The sequence below is a fragment of the Pelodiscus sinensis genome, chromosome 9, assembly GCF_052426305.1.
Source record: "Pelodiscus sinensis isolate ZL-2025 chromosome 9, ASM5242630v1, whole genome shotgun sequence".
Classification (NCBI taxonomy): domain Eukaryota; kingdom Metazoa; phylum Chordata; order Testudines; family Trionychidae; genus Pelodiscus; species Pelodiscus sinensis.
Window position 1 is genome coordinate 16,077,053 of NC_143060.1, and position 15,185 is coordinate 16,092,237.

Below are 15,185 nucleotides of genomic sequence, written 5' to 3' on the forward strand. Positions count from 1 at the left end.
AATTTTGCAGTGTAGCCACGGGCCGACTCTACTCCCTGCAGGGGATGGGGCCTGGAGTGGAAGGGGTGGGGTTGGGGACTAGCCTCCCCTCAGAGTTGTCTGGAGCTGCAGGCTTTGAATTAAACACACAGAAAAGGGCTCCCAGCCTCACCACTCCTGCCTTGCCTGGCAGCCACCCAGGGTGGCTGCAGCTATTTAAAGGCTCACAGCTCTGGCCCCTGCCAAGGCAGCAATGCAACTGGGTACCCTGAGCCATTTAAAGAGGATACTGCTGCCTGAGCCACTGCCTGGAAATTCAGTAGTATGGGCTGCAGATATAAGTATAAAGCAGCAAGATGCAGTCAGGGGGCTGAATTAAAGTATTAGGTGGGCCACAGGGCCACATCTTGCCCAGCCCTGGCCTATCTTCATCTTTTTTTCCATAATATTTATTTCCTTTGTATTCACTGCGCTCTGGGTTTTTTATACAGCTGGGCATTGGGCTTGCTGGAAGAACAGTGTGGAACTTTGAGGCTCCAGCAAAGGATCTTTTGACTAAGAAGTGGCTAAAACTAGGGAACATTCCTTTCCCTAGTAATCTGAGTGCCCTTTTTTAAAAAAGGGCCTCCATTGTTTATCTGCAGTGGCTCATTGCATTCCCAGCTACAAACACAAGCGGCATCTTGGGTCACCTTTCTCGGGAAGCTGGAGTCTTATTTCCAGGGGTATTGATTCAGCCACGTAAAAGACTAGCAGACTGATGGTTGGCCACAGCAGCAGAAAGAGAACGAAGGCTTTGAGAGCATGGCTGACAACAGTGAAATCTTTGTATTCCCTTGTAATTTCTGTCAGTCACTTTCAAGGCACACTTGCTTCATTTACAAGATTCAGCATCTAATTGCTAACACTGCAGGCTCAAACTCATAGCAGATCATCAGGATCCACCCCCCACCCTCCATGCCCACTCTCCCCTCCCCAATATCTGGGCAAACTGTTTCAGACCAAATAAGAACTGGCACAAAATTTCAGGTCATTCATCACTCAAAACTAGTCATTGGCCTCTGCCCAATGAAATGTCTAACTTGCACAGCAATCACATTGAAGTCCACCGTCACAGCTGGAAAAGTTCTAGACTGTGTCTGTCGAATGGCCAAGGCCTGGAGTAGAAAGCAGAGATCAGTCTCGGGTGTGGGGTCACTGCAAGCCAGGGTGCAGCTACACTGTTGAGGCTGGAGAGAGAAACTGACACTTGCCAGGATGCTTGTCCTGTCCAATGCTCCTGCCTGAGCACTAGTCATAAGCCTCCATTTAGTTCCATTGTGTGCTGGGAATCCAACCTGCCTTTCTCTGAAAATGCCGAGGCCTCACCCCCTGTTACAGTGCTTTGTGCATGCCTGTTTGCTGCACAGTGATCAAACACAAATCAAATATTTGCCTGTATTACGAAAAGTAACACACACAAAACCACTGGGGAAAAGAGTCCAGAAGTGAGAGACTCTGGTCAGTGCTAGTTGGAGTGTCAGTCTGAAAAGGAGTGCAAGTGCCCTGTTGGTTCTTCAGCCACGGTATGTGCATTTAACCCTGCTGCTAGGTGGAGCCAGCAGCAGCCAGGGCTGGGTTTTAATATCTAGGGCTTCCTCTCCATCCATCCAACACAGAACTCACTCAAGCAACCATCCAGTCATCTGGGAAATTCACATACCACCCCTGGGTGCCTCTGAAAGCAGTTCTTCCCCACTCACAAGCACTGAGTCTCAGAGTGGAAAGGAAACTTTTAACAAAAGGGAGGGAAGTAACTTGGCATTCATTTGGGAAAACTCCGGAGTTCATAAACATATACCAGGAGTAAAAGTCCCACCCCAAAAAGGCTGGGCTGTATCCCTTTGCCCCTCAAGTTCTAAGGGCCAGCAGTCTGAATGTCCCTTTCACGTGTCCAGCCCTTCTCTTCACCCCACTCACAGCTGCTGCCCTTGGTCAGAGCAGACTCAGAGTTCAGAGGTGCATCTACAGAGTTCACCTGCCATCCTGGGTGGGGAGGAGGTAAAGCAGCATCTTATTCTCTCCGCTGGTCACTTGCCATCCACCTGCTCACTGCTCTCTGCTGCTGCCCTACTGGCCACTAATCACATCTCTCCACCACCCCACTGCTGGCTATCAGTCACCATCTGCTGCCATCCATCTCTTTGTTGTAATTTCTCAAATGATTTCAACTCCCATCTCTTTGTTGTAATTTCTCAAATGATTTCAACTCCCAGTAACTTCAACTTTTAGCAGGCATGGTAGAAGAACCATAGCTACAATTAACATAAGAAAGAGGCTCCTAATAACACCCATTTAGATCTATTCTTTGAAAGGGCATGAGGGGACAAATGGTCAAACCAGTCCAGCCAGTACCCTGGGGAGGGTCTTTAGCCTTCTGACCACAATAACCTTCCCTTGCCCCCTCTACTCTCCTAGAGCTCTGAAAGTTGAGCCCCTGCTTAGCAAGGTTCTTTCTGCTAATGGTGAGCCCTTTCCTCTGGAACAGATTTAGCACAGTCCTGCTTCTCTATAACACCCCCAGGCATCTCTGAGAGGCAATACTTCCTCACTCACAAGCACAGAGTCTGAGTGTAGGAAACGACACTTTTAATAAAAGGGGATGGAAGTAAAACAGCATGAATGTGGGGAAATGCCACAAACAGAGTTCATAACCAAAACCACGAGTCTCAGTCCCACCCCAAGTAGGTTGGGCAATGTCCTTTTCCTCTCGGGTTCTTACACCCAGCAATGTAAATGTCCCCTTCACATGCCCATCCCTTCACTGCACCCCACTCACAGTTGCACGAGTTCAGAGGTGCATCTGCAGAGTTCACCTCCTGCCCTGAGTGGGCGGGAGAAGGTAAAGAGGCATCTCATTCACTCTGCTAGTCACTCGCCATCCATCTCTGGCGCTGCTCTGCTGGCTGCTCATCGTGCCCCTGCACCACCGCCCTGCTAGCCATTCATCTCACCTTTCTGCCGCTCCCCCGCTGGCTGCTCATGACGCCTCTCCATCACCGCTCTGCTGCCTGCTCATCGTGCTGGCGCCGCTCTGCTGGCCCCTCGTCACATCTCTCCGCCACCGCTGCTTCTGCCAGCTTATGGTGGATTTGGCTCTGGGCCAAACCTAGTGGCTACGTCTAGACTGGCATGATTTTCCGCAAATGCTTTTAACGGAAAAGTTTTTCCGTTAAAAGCATTTGCGGAAAAGAACATCTAGATTGGCACGGACGCTTTTCCACAAAAGTACTTTTTGCGGAAAAGCGTCCATGCCAATCTAGATGCGGTTTTGCATAAGAAAGCCCCAGTCGCCATTTTCGCGATTGGGGCTTTTTTGCGCAAAACAATACCGCGTTGTCTACACTGGCCCTCTTGCACAAAAGCATTTGCGCAGAGGGCTTTTGCCCGAATGGGAGCAGCATAGTATTTCCGCAAGAACACTGACAATCTTACATGAGATCATCAGTGTTCTTGCGGAAATTCAAGCGGCCAGTGTAGACAGCTGGAAAGTTTTTCCGCAAAAGCAGCTGCCATCGATTTCAGCTCTCAGAGGTTTCAGCTCTTGGCCCAAAGCACAGTCCAGCCACAAGAAATTCCAGGAGCTACTGGAATACATTTCAATTAAAAAAAAAACTCCTCATGGAGCCTTTCTTTAGCTCTGTCATTGAAACAGTAGGGAGAAACAGGTTGAACCAGTCTTACAGCTCACACCTGGAGAGCATGCAGCCTGCTGACTCAGAGTCCCGTCCTCCCCAGCTTAATCTCACAGGGCTCTGGAACTGGAGCCTCTGGCCATACAAGTTTATTTACACTGACAGTGTCTCTCTCTTTTGTGCCAGATTAAGCACAGACTTCCTTCTTTTGTAGTCCCACAATAATTACAGACACTGCAATTAGTGTTAACACAATTTGTGACCCAACACCAGGTTGATTACAATGAGCAAAACACTGTTCGATCACAATGAGCAAAACGCTGTTCCATCAGCTGAATATTGATCTAATAACACATCTAAGCAAAGCTGGGGCAAATTGTATTTACATAAACACATCCAGGGTTTCTCTCTCATTGCAGCTAGCTTTAATGGAAGCATTGATTCAGGCCCTGTTTACAGAGATTATGTATCAATGATGTTCTCCTTGCCATGGCTGCATGTGCTGACTTTGGGGCTTATCCAATGCTCCTTGAAATCAAAGGTAGTCTTTCTGTGGACTGACTGCAAAGGCAGTTGGCCCAGGCCCTATGAAACTCTTTCAAACAGGTAGTAATAAAGGTTCCAGTGGCATCTGGTCTTTGCAGGATATAAGTAAATCTGACTTGCCCTTTTGCTTTCCTCCCGTTTTGCTAATAAGTGCTGAGATTTGATTGTCCATCCATGACTCAGAGGAGAACCTCATTTTTTGAGTACAGGATCTTTTGAAAAAGGGATTTTCTTCCAAAAGAACCGCATCTAGACGGCAGTTTCACTTTTGAAATACCCATTTTTGAAAGAATGTGCGGCCGCCATTATGTAAGTGAAGCATGGAAAATTCAAATCCGGCTTCATTTGCAATTTTGATCTGTCTAATTTACATCTCTCTTTTGAAAGAGGGATGTAGTTTAAACATGCCCCTGGTGGACAATGCTATTTACCACTCTCAGTCCTGAATAATTATCATTTTTCCTACCCTTGTTTCATGTCCTTTTACCAGTTACTGATCCATGAAAGGACCTTCTCTCTTATCCTATGATAGCTTACTTAGACTTTCAGAAAGCCTTTGCAAAGATCCTTCACCAAAGGCTCTAAAGTAATATCCACTGGATCGTACTTATTCACATGTTTGTTGACCCCCTCAACAAATCATATTCATCTGTAAAAGCGACGAGGAGTCCTGTGGCACCTTATAGACTAACTGAAGTGTAGGAGCATAAGCTTTCGTGGGCAAAGACCCACTTTGTCAGACGTCTTTCGTGGGCAAAGACCCACTGACGAAGTGGGTCTTTGCCCACGAAAGCTTATGCTCCTACACTTCAGTTAGTCTATAAGGTGCCACTGACGAAGTGGGTCTTTGCCCACGAAAGCTTATGCTCCTACACTTCAGTTAGTCTATAAGGTGCCACAGGACTCCTCGTCGCTTTTGCAGATTCAGACTAACACGGCTACCCCTCTGATATTCATCTGTGTGTTTGATCAGTCTGTTCTTTACTACACTTTCAGCTAATTTGCCTGGTTCTGAAGTTAGGTTTACTGGCCTGTAATTACTAGGATCACTTCTAGAGCCTTTTTAAAAAGGCTCCAATATCACATTACCTATACTCCAGTCATCTGGGACACAGGCTGATTTCAGTGACTGGTTACATGCCATAGTTCACAGTTCTTCAATTTCCAAGAAATTGAAGAACTGTGAACTATGGCATGTAACCTTCAGAACTCTTTCCCTATGACATTGCTATCTGCAACTACCAAAGCCACAGGCTCCTCTTTAGGGCTGCACAAGTGTGCTTACATGTCTGGAGAGATCCACAAACTTTGTAAGCAGCAGATAATTCACCGTGCAGTTCTCCCAGTCATCAATATGGCTAATGATCTACCCCTCCCCTGCCCCCCATTATTATTACTTGTCTCTCCTTAATAACTAGGATTCCCTCCCCAGGAGAGGGATCTTCAGTGCGGAATGATATCATGACATCCTCTGGAAGGAAAGTCCCAGCTATGGTGTGATGTTCTCCTTCCACAAAGCTTTCATCCTTTCCAACAGCATAGAAGCTATCAGACTTAGGGGGTGGAACCACTGTACTGTGTCCCAGAAAGTCCCATCAATATACCTCTTTGTTCCCAGAGGTATTATCTGGCAGGCAGCTATATTAAAATGCATTTTGTTGGATTGTAACCTTAGATAACTCTGTACTGGTAACCTGTCCTCCTCATTATTTACTACCCCACCAATCTTTGTGTCATCTGCAGACTTTTACAGCAAAGAGTTCATACCATCATCCAGACTGTTGATAAAAATATTAAATTATGTTGGCCCAATAACTGATACCTGGGACTCCCTGCTAGTGTCGCTCATTGATATCTCTCCTTTAACAATTACATTTTGTGATCTTTCTATAAACCATTTTAATCCATTTCATACGTGTCCTATTCATTCCATGTAATGCAAGTTTTTAATCAAAGTGTCATGAGGTGCTAAGTCAAATATCTTAGAGAAATCCAAGTGTACAACATCAGCAGAGTTATCTTATTAACAAGACCCTGTAACCCTTTCAGAAAAAGACTGTTGGTTGATTTGATAAGACGCATGCCGATTGGCTTTAATTATATGTTTCATTTCTACTTTTTCTTTCAGTCTTGACAGTATTATTTTACCTGAGATCGATATCAGGCTATCTGGTTTATAATTCCTTGTTTCATACTTTTTACCTTTTTTTAATATTGGAACAACATTGCCAGTTCTCCAATGCATTAGATTTTCCTAGTTTCCCAAGATTTGTTAAAGATTCACATTTGTGGCTTAGAGGACTCTTCAGCTCATTCCTTTAAGACTTCTGGGTGCAAGTTATTTGGACCTGTTGGTATAAGCATATTCCACATCACCTCCTCTTTTAGGACAGATAGTAAACTTTCTGTTCTCTCCACAGCATTGTTCCAAATACAGGACAGAATTCTCTCTTGAACACTTCTGACTTTTCTACATTAGTATGTATAATTTTACATTTGAGTCCAGCAATGAACCTATTCCTAACTCAAGTAAAGATTTTTGTTCCTAAAATGCTTTTTTTAAATACATTTGTTCATAATAAGTTTCTTTCTCACTATATTTAACCTAATAGGCCAGGAGTGTGTAACTCCTGGCCCATTCCTGGACAGAGCAGTTACACAGTTCAGCCGGGGAGTCACAGCAGACCATCCATTCCTGTGCCCCAAGCCACACATCTTCACAACACCACTGTTGCCACACCATACCAGGCCACATCCCAGTAATCCCCAAAGCCATATCCTGAGGGATGGGATACCATGGGGGAGCAGAGAGTGGGATAATAGCGGGAAGGTTCAGGGTTTGGGGAAATGGGACACCCCATTTCCAGCCCCCAGGACTCCCAGGCCAGATTGTGCAATTGTTCTGGGCAAGGATGGCCCATGGGTCAGGAGTTTGGGACCCCCTGTTATAGGCCATTGATATTTGATTCAATCCTTAGCTTCCCTTACTAGTCACCTACATTTTTAATTTGTAACTCATAGTCATAGACATTTACTTCCTTATTTGTCCATCCTTTATATATTGAGTTCTTATGTTTTATTGTACTGTTAGAAAGAAAAGAAAAAATAAAATTTCATTTTTAGTATTTTGATCTAAATATCCTAGTAGGTCTTCCATCACTTCTCTTTGGAAAGAGATCAGTAACAAAACTATTGTAAAAAACCAACTAAGCTTTTGGATGAGCATCTCTCTCTGAAAATATTAAATAAAACAGCTTCTTAGGTACACAGGACAACTTTTTATGCCTATGTCCTAAAATTAGAGACTGGTAAAGCTATATTTAAGTGCCCAATTAAATGCTATAATTTTCATAAGTAGATCTCACTGAGTGAAAACAAGGTTCCATATTTAAGCGCCTAAATACAGATTTGGATGCCTAATTTTAGGCACCTAAATTTGAAAGTTTTAACATTCTGGTCCATATAAAGTCCTTTTTAAACTGAATCCTGTGGTAGCACCAAAATCAAGTATAGAAGAACAAAAGAACAGGATGATACAGTACAGAGTTTCTGAGAATTACATATTCCCACACTACAAAGATATATTAGTGTCTAGCAGTGATTAAACAACTGTAAACAAATGGCTATCAATGAATAATACTTCCACTTATAGATCCTTAATAATAATGCACTAATATGCATGAATTAATTAACTAAGTGCTAACCAACGTGACTAACACAATAAATACTAAATTGGACATAATCACAATACAAAATGTTTAATATGTTGTGATTAATTTATTCTCTGCATAGTTATATATTTATAGTAAATTAAAATTACTTGTACTAATAAATAATTTCTCAAAGGTCCCAGTCCAGTAGAAAGCATTACAGGTGGAGCTCATGTTCTTGTAATTTAAATTGTCCCAGGGATGAGTTTTTAATTTGTCATAAATAGTTTATGTTGCATCCTTTATTCCTGTATTATTCATTTTTCCAGTTAACTGCAAGGCAAATGATGTCTTCAGGGAAGAGATTAAGGACAGGCATAAGCAAGGAAATATTTTCCTTACCCCACCTTACAGACTTCTTTTGGAAAACAGGAAAGGAAACTCCTATAAATTGACAACCTTGGGGAGGGTCTAGAGCTGGGTGCAGAATGGTTTTACCAGTAATTTTCACATTTGAATCAGGACAAAAAAAATCAAAGTCTTGAAAAAAATTGTCCTAATTTCATTACAATGTGAACACATTTTTAATTTATTTTTTACTGCAAACAGTTTATAACAAAATGTGCACATAGTATTTCCTAATGAATACCCACCTTGCTAATAAATAAATAGATTCATATCTACCTTAGATAGTCTGTTAACTTTGTAAAATTTTTTTAGAAGATTGACAAAATCACATTACATGGCCATGATCCAAGCCCAATGAAGTCAATGGGAGGTACTTTAAGTAAAAGAGATGGAAAAACTAATGTGGAACTATAAATGATTAGGTTCAGGTAAGACTAGTATAGTCTGGTCCCTTTAAACATGAAGTCTTTCAGACTTATTGATCCTTCCCCTACTATCTTTCCTATCCTCTCCACATCCTTCCCTTCCCCCAGCCTGTCAAGAGACAGTTCTCTAGATGAGCTAGTGACTAGCCTCTTCACCATTTTCCTCTCTCAGTAAACTCATCTACCTCTGGCAACATCCCATGAAGTCCATCATGGTGTGTGTCAACATGTCTCTCTGTCATAGGTGAGCATGGTTAAGAGGCACCCTGGCCAATTAATTAATAATTAATACAATATAAAAACTAGAATCCTGTTCCCATTATTCTGAAATTTCTCCGGTCAGTCAGGTGCATGAGCCTACTTGTGATCTTCCTCAAAGGAACTGACAAGAGAAGAGTCCACAGTTATTAACCTTTCCACTTGTTTCCATAGTTTATTGTGACAAGACAATGCAATAAGCTTGAAGGTAATCAAAAAGCAATTTCGTAGTGGTAAGCTTAAAATGACATACCTTCTCTTTTCTAAATAAATCACCATTATTTCTTCATAGTTCATGCTTGACAAGTGTGTTTCCTTAGTAACAGAGTGCTTAAACAGGGTCGGTGTATGAACATTATTCCTTTAGTCATAATTTTGAAAGGGGAGACAATCGGACAAAAAGTGGTGACCCCCCTCCCCACATGGGGCTGTGATGTAAAATATTTATCAAGCAGATAATCTTAGAAGACACGGAGTAATTTTTAGTGGCGTGTGTGTGTGCTAGTTTGCTGTATTCCATTTGTGCATTTAGTGGCGTTGATGGACTCTCGGGGCCTCAGACTACAGTACCTAAACTAAATTTAACACTCTCTGATGTTTGTTCAATAGCTAAGCTAATGTTAAGGTCAGCTGTCTTATAAATTATTGAACAGATTAACAGTGTTAGGGTTACAGTATAAATAAAGGATGTGCACTAGACAAAAAGACATACAATGTGTCTGGCTCAAAGACAAAAGAATGAACAGACAGAAGGAAAGGTTAATTCACTGTGGATATGTGTGGGGCGCTGCTGTTCAATTTTATTCTGTAATTCAATGACTACAGCAGTTTTGTTACTGTGTATGGCTCTGGATACCCTGACAGTACCTAGGACCCAATGCCACTGGCATTTAGGATCAGTCCAATACACAAGGAAATGCAATCCCCTCTTGTTATCTACACTCAGTGGACTTCTGGTTCCATTCCATCACACATCAATATGTTAACTGCACCCTCTCACAGTATTCCCATCTGTGCCTTTATTTCTTTATTGTGTATTCATTTGAGTGGGATACACTTTTTCTAACAGCATAAATTGGTGCAAGGCAGTCTCACTGCTAAAGGGTCTAGACTTTCCACTGATCTTCTAATATTTTCCTACTCTTCAGCTCCTGAATTTCAAATCCTTATCAGCTATCTGTGTATTCAGGGCATCAGTGCAGGCTTGCCATGCAAAGCCAGCATGTCTGTGACTTGTTTAGGTCAAAAATTTGGGGAGCCAGGTTCTCTCTACTCAGATGTTGACATATCAGTATCTGACCTATAGTGCTCATGAAAGGTATCAAACTGACCTCCACACAACATGTACAACACGGGTAGCAGCAGTGTCAGCTTCCTCACTAGTATCCTACAACTTCATCTGAAGGGCCCCGGGGAAGAGGGCAGTTTGACCTCAGTGGTCCATCCAATCCATAGCCTCTCTGCTGAGGCTGCTAGAAAATGGCCCGCTTGCCGTATTTTCTGTGATGTAGGGGTTATCTGCGGGAGTCTAGACCAACACAAACTAGCTCCTTTTACACAGGATACCAAAGAGCCATCAGATAGCAACCACCTTCAGTCACTACCAACCTGAGCTGGTTTAAACTAGCAGCCATCAGTGAAATCCTGGCTCCACTGAAGTCAAAAGAAGATTTGCCACTGACATCAATGGGGCTAAAATTTCACCTCCAAACAGCAGTCAAAAAAGCAAACAGAATGTTAGGAATCATTTAAAAAAGGGATAGAAAATAAGACAGAGCATATCTTATTGCTTCTATATAAATCCATGGTAGTCCCACATCTTGAATACTGCATGCAGATGTGGTCGCCTCATCTAAAAAAAAAAGATATCTTGGCATTGGAAAAAGTCCAGAAAAGGGCAACAAAAATTATTAGGGGTTTGGAACAACTGCCACATGAAGAAAGATATATAGATTTAGGACTTTTCAGCTTGGAAAAGAGGAGACTAAGGGGAGGATATGATAAAGGTCTATAAAATCATGACTGGTATGGAGAAAGTATATAAGGAAAAGTTATTTGCTTGTTCCCATAACACAAGAACTAGAGGTCATCAAATGAAATTAGTTGGTAGCAGGTTTAAAACAAACAAAAATAAATATTTCTTCACACAACACATAGTCAATCTGTGGAACTCCTTGCCAGAGGATTGTTTGAAGACCAGGATTTTAACGAGGTTCGAAAAAGAACCAGATAAATTCATAGAGGTTAGGTCCATCAATAGCTGTTAGACAGGATGGATAGGAATGGTCCCTGGCATCTGTTTGTCAGAAGCTGGGAATGGGTGATAGGGGAGGAATCTCTTGATTACCTGCTTTGTTCATTCCCTCTGGGGCATCTGGCAATGTCCACTGTCAGAAGACAGGATACTGGACTAGATGGACCTTTGGTCTGACCCAATATGGCCATTCTTATGTTCTAAATTTATCAAGCTCTTTATCCATGTTGCCTACACTGAGCCATCCACTCCATCAGTGACATCAAGGTTAGCTGCAAACACATGGAGGCTTAAACATGCAACTCAACTGGGAAAAATGGAATTTTGGAGGTAAAACACTAATATGCACTGCTAATGAGACCCATTTCTTTAATCCTGGAAATTACGCTGTCTTTCCTTTTAATACACTGAAAAATATAACTTACTAAATCTGAATTACAAGCTTAATAACATATTTGCCCAAACGTTCTTGGATGAACTATCAGCTTGGAAGAAGCACCAGATTAAATTAATCAGAAAACATGTTGCAGGGTAAATTAGAAAATATTAAAATGTCAAACTCTCTCCAATTCATCCTGTGAAGTGTTCAATTCAATAATTCCATAGCATGTTTTCCCCTTGCCTTTCCCCCATATTATGTTTTCTTATAATTGTCTTTTGCTATAGAAGAGAAGCAAATTGATCCAGTATTAAACATTTTTTGCTGAAGTGCTGAGTCCTTTGTCTTTACTCTAACCACATATGAAGAGATTTTTCAGGAAGCCACAGATGACTTCTCCCCATATATCACCTCCATCTTCCTAAACAACGGGCACTCCCCCAAGGGTTAAATTCTGTTTCCCTTCCCAAGGGCTGCACATGAAAGGGACTGTACAAGATTAAAGGGAGAACAGATTGCCAGTCCATCTTTGGCACCTAAAATGTAAAAAGTGTGTGTGTGTGAGGAAATAGCATGCTACATTAGAGGGTTGAATTAGAGAGGTGCATTTACAAACAATGGACTGTTTGCACCAACTTTAAGAGCTGCAGTGAAGATTTGTGCAATCACTTCTGGCAATTTGCATTAGCAATAATCAGATGAAAAAGAATGAACCTGCAAGAATGACATTTCCCTCTGCTGTTACAAAACCAAGTGCACACGTTAGCTCTATAATTTCCCCCTAAGATTGTGTTCAGTTTGTCATAGCTCTTCAAGTTTGCAAACACTTGAATTAACCATTTGCCTGCTAGTTGGACGGTTTTATTATTAATAACTGGCACGTCTATCTGGTTCACAATGTATATTTATTGTTACAATGGAAAAGGTTATACTTGTTCCTTAAAAAACACCTAGAAATCATAGTCTGGACTATATTCTTCAGGCCCGTATGTGTGGGGGGGAGTGAAAGGTGTGAATGCCCCCCCCCCCACACACACACACAGTCGCCCAAGTAAGTGTGAGGGGGCTCTGTTAGGGCAGCGGTTCTCAAACTGCAGTTGCTGCCTTCCAGGTGGTCTGTGGCCCAAGCTCAACTCCCCCTTCTTTTCACCCTCCCTCCCTCTCCCTGCAGCAAGGAGCCCACGCTCATGCTCCAGCCTTGTACCTTCCCCCCTGATTCCCCCCCCCCCCAGCCTGTGAGGTTGAAGCACCAGAACTGGCTTCTCTCTGAGGGGAGCCCTGAGCTTCCCCACTGGAGTCGTCTCGTGGGGATGAAGCGGGGTGAAGTGGAGCCAGAAGTGACTCCGTGTACTGTCTCTCCCCCTTCCCCTTCCCCGGCTGGGGAAACAGCCTGGGAGAGGTGCAGGGCATGAAAGCAAGTAAGTGCCCCCTCATGTGCAGATCCCGCATCCCTACTGTGCTCCTGCACCACCCCCCACCAGCCTGCTCCTGCACCCTCCCCCTTGGCATACACCCTACCCCCACCTGTTCCTGCATCCTTTCCCCAGCCAGACACCCTACCCCGAGCCTGTTCCTGAACCCTTTTATGGCCAGACACCCTACCCCCTAATCCTGCTCCTGCTCCTACACCCTCCCATGGTCCCGCACCCTCCCTTCTGGCCCCACACTGCAACTTCCCTTGCTCTTGCTCCCTCCCCCCTGGCCAGACATCTTACTTCTATCCTGCTTCTGCACCCGACCTCCCGCCCAGACCTTGCATCCTCAGCCCCCCATGCACCCCACCTCCTGCACAGATCCTGCACTCTCACCCCTATCCCATTCACTGGCAGCCCTGTTCCACAAACTGAATTGCTCATTTTTGTCCCCACCCCCAAACCCTAGGGGCTCGTCTACACTGGCCCCTTTTCCGGAAGGGGCATATTAATTTCAGCTATCGTAGTAGGGAAATCCGCGGGGGATTTAAATATCCCCCACGGCATTTAAATAAAAATGTCCGCCGCTTTTTTCCGGCTTTTAGAAAAGCCGGAAAAGAGCGTCTACACTGGCCCCGATCCTCCGGAAAAAGCGCCCTTTTCTGAAGGCTCTTATTCCTACTTCAAAGGAATAAGAGCCTCCGGAAAAGGGCGCTTTTTCCGGAGGATCGGGGCCAGTGTAGACGCTCTTTTCCGGCTTTTCTAAAAGCCGGAAAAAAGCGGCGGACATTTTTATTTAAATGCCGCGGGGGATATTTAAATCCCCCGCGGATTTCCCTACTACGATAGCTGAAATTAACATGCCCCTTCCGGAAAAGGGGCCAGTGTAGACGTAGCCTAGAAGAGTAAATCCAGCCCATGGGAAGCCCTGAACTTCAGCCACCCTGTCCCTTCCTCTCACCCCCTGGGGCTGGTGCTCCAGAGGAGTCAGGTGTCTTGTGGGGCTGAAGCCTCACATCAGTGAGGAGTTAAGGGTTTTTGGAGGGGTGTGTTTGTTTGTTTCTCACTTGTGTGGTCCCCAACTGATTTTTCTGTGGTCTCCGATCCAAAACAGTTCCCCACCCCTCCCATAAATAATGAAAATATTGACACCTTTTGTGTTGGACATAAATAAATAGTTTACTTTAATTAAGATGAAGTTTGATGAACTAACATGAGAAAAAACGCGTCAGGGGGTAGCCGAGTTAGTCTGTACAGGATAAACTTAAAAAACAACAAATGGTCCGGTAGCACTTTAAAGACTAACAAACCATGTAGATGGTATCACGAGCTTTTGTGAGCACAGCCCACTTGTTAAAGGGCTTAATCTGTTTAATATTACTGGTTAAATTAAACCAGTCTCCCTAGCTGCAGCACTGGCAAAATGGCTCAGGTGTAATTAATGGCAAGTTTCCATTCGCAACTGGTGGTCCACATTGAGCCAGGTGGGCCACAGGCCAAAAAGTTTGAGAACCACCATGTTAGGGGGATGGGAGAGCTCTGTGTTGCAGGGGAATGGGCGGGTGGGGCTAGTAGCAGCACGTCAGGGTTGGGGGAATGGCACCTCCCACCCATGAGGAACAGCCCGGGCCCAGCTCTGGCCCCGCTGGCTGGAAGCCCCACCCACACTAACCCAGCACTGGCCATTCCAAGCAGGTAGAGCAGCAGCAAGCACTGGTGTCCAAGGGAATGGGAGGCCATAGCAGTCACGCTGCCCGCCATGATCCCAGAAAGTAATTTCTATAAAACCTTTATTACTGTACAATTTTTAGTGTTATAAAAAATCATTTCACCAATCATTGTTTCCACTTAAATTTGTTATTAACTTCTCTTATGCACACTCATTGCATGACTATTGTGAACTCCTCTATATTTAAAAGAAACGAAGTCCACATTTACAAAAAAAAAAAAAAAAAAAAGCAGCACACCCCCTCCCACACAAATTCCTGTACGGGCCTATTCTTGGCTGTGCCCCAGACTTCCTCTGTTAGCTTGTGCAGGTCATCTAACCTGAGTTTCATCTCATTTTAAATCATAAATATTTATATTAAATTATGTCATAGGCCAGTGAGAGAATTAATTAATGTGCATAAAAAGCGCTGGAGACCGGACAGATGACTCTTCAGACCTGCAAAATGTACTATAAATTTGTTTTAAGGTG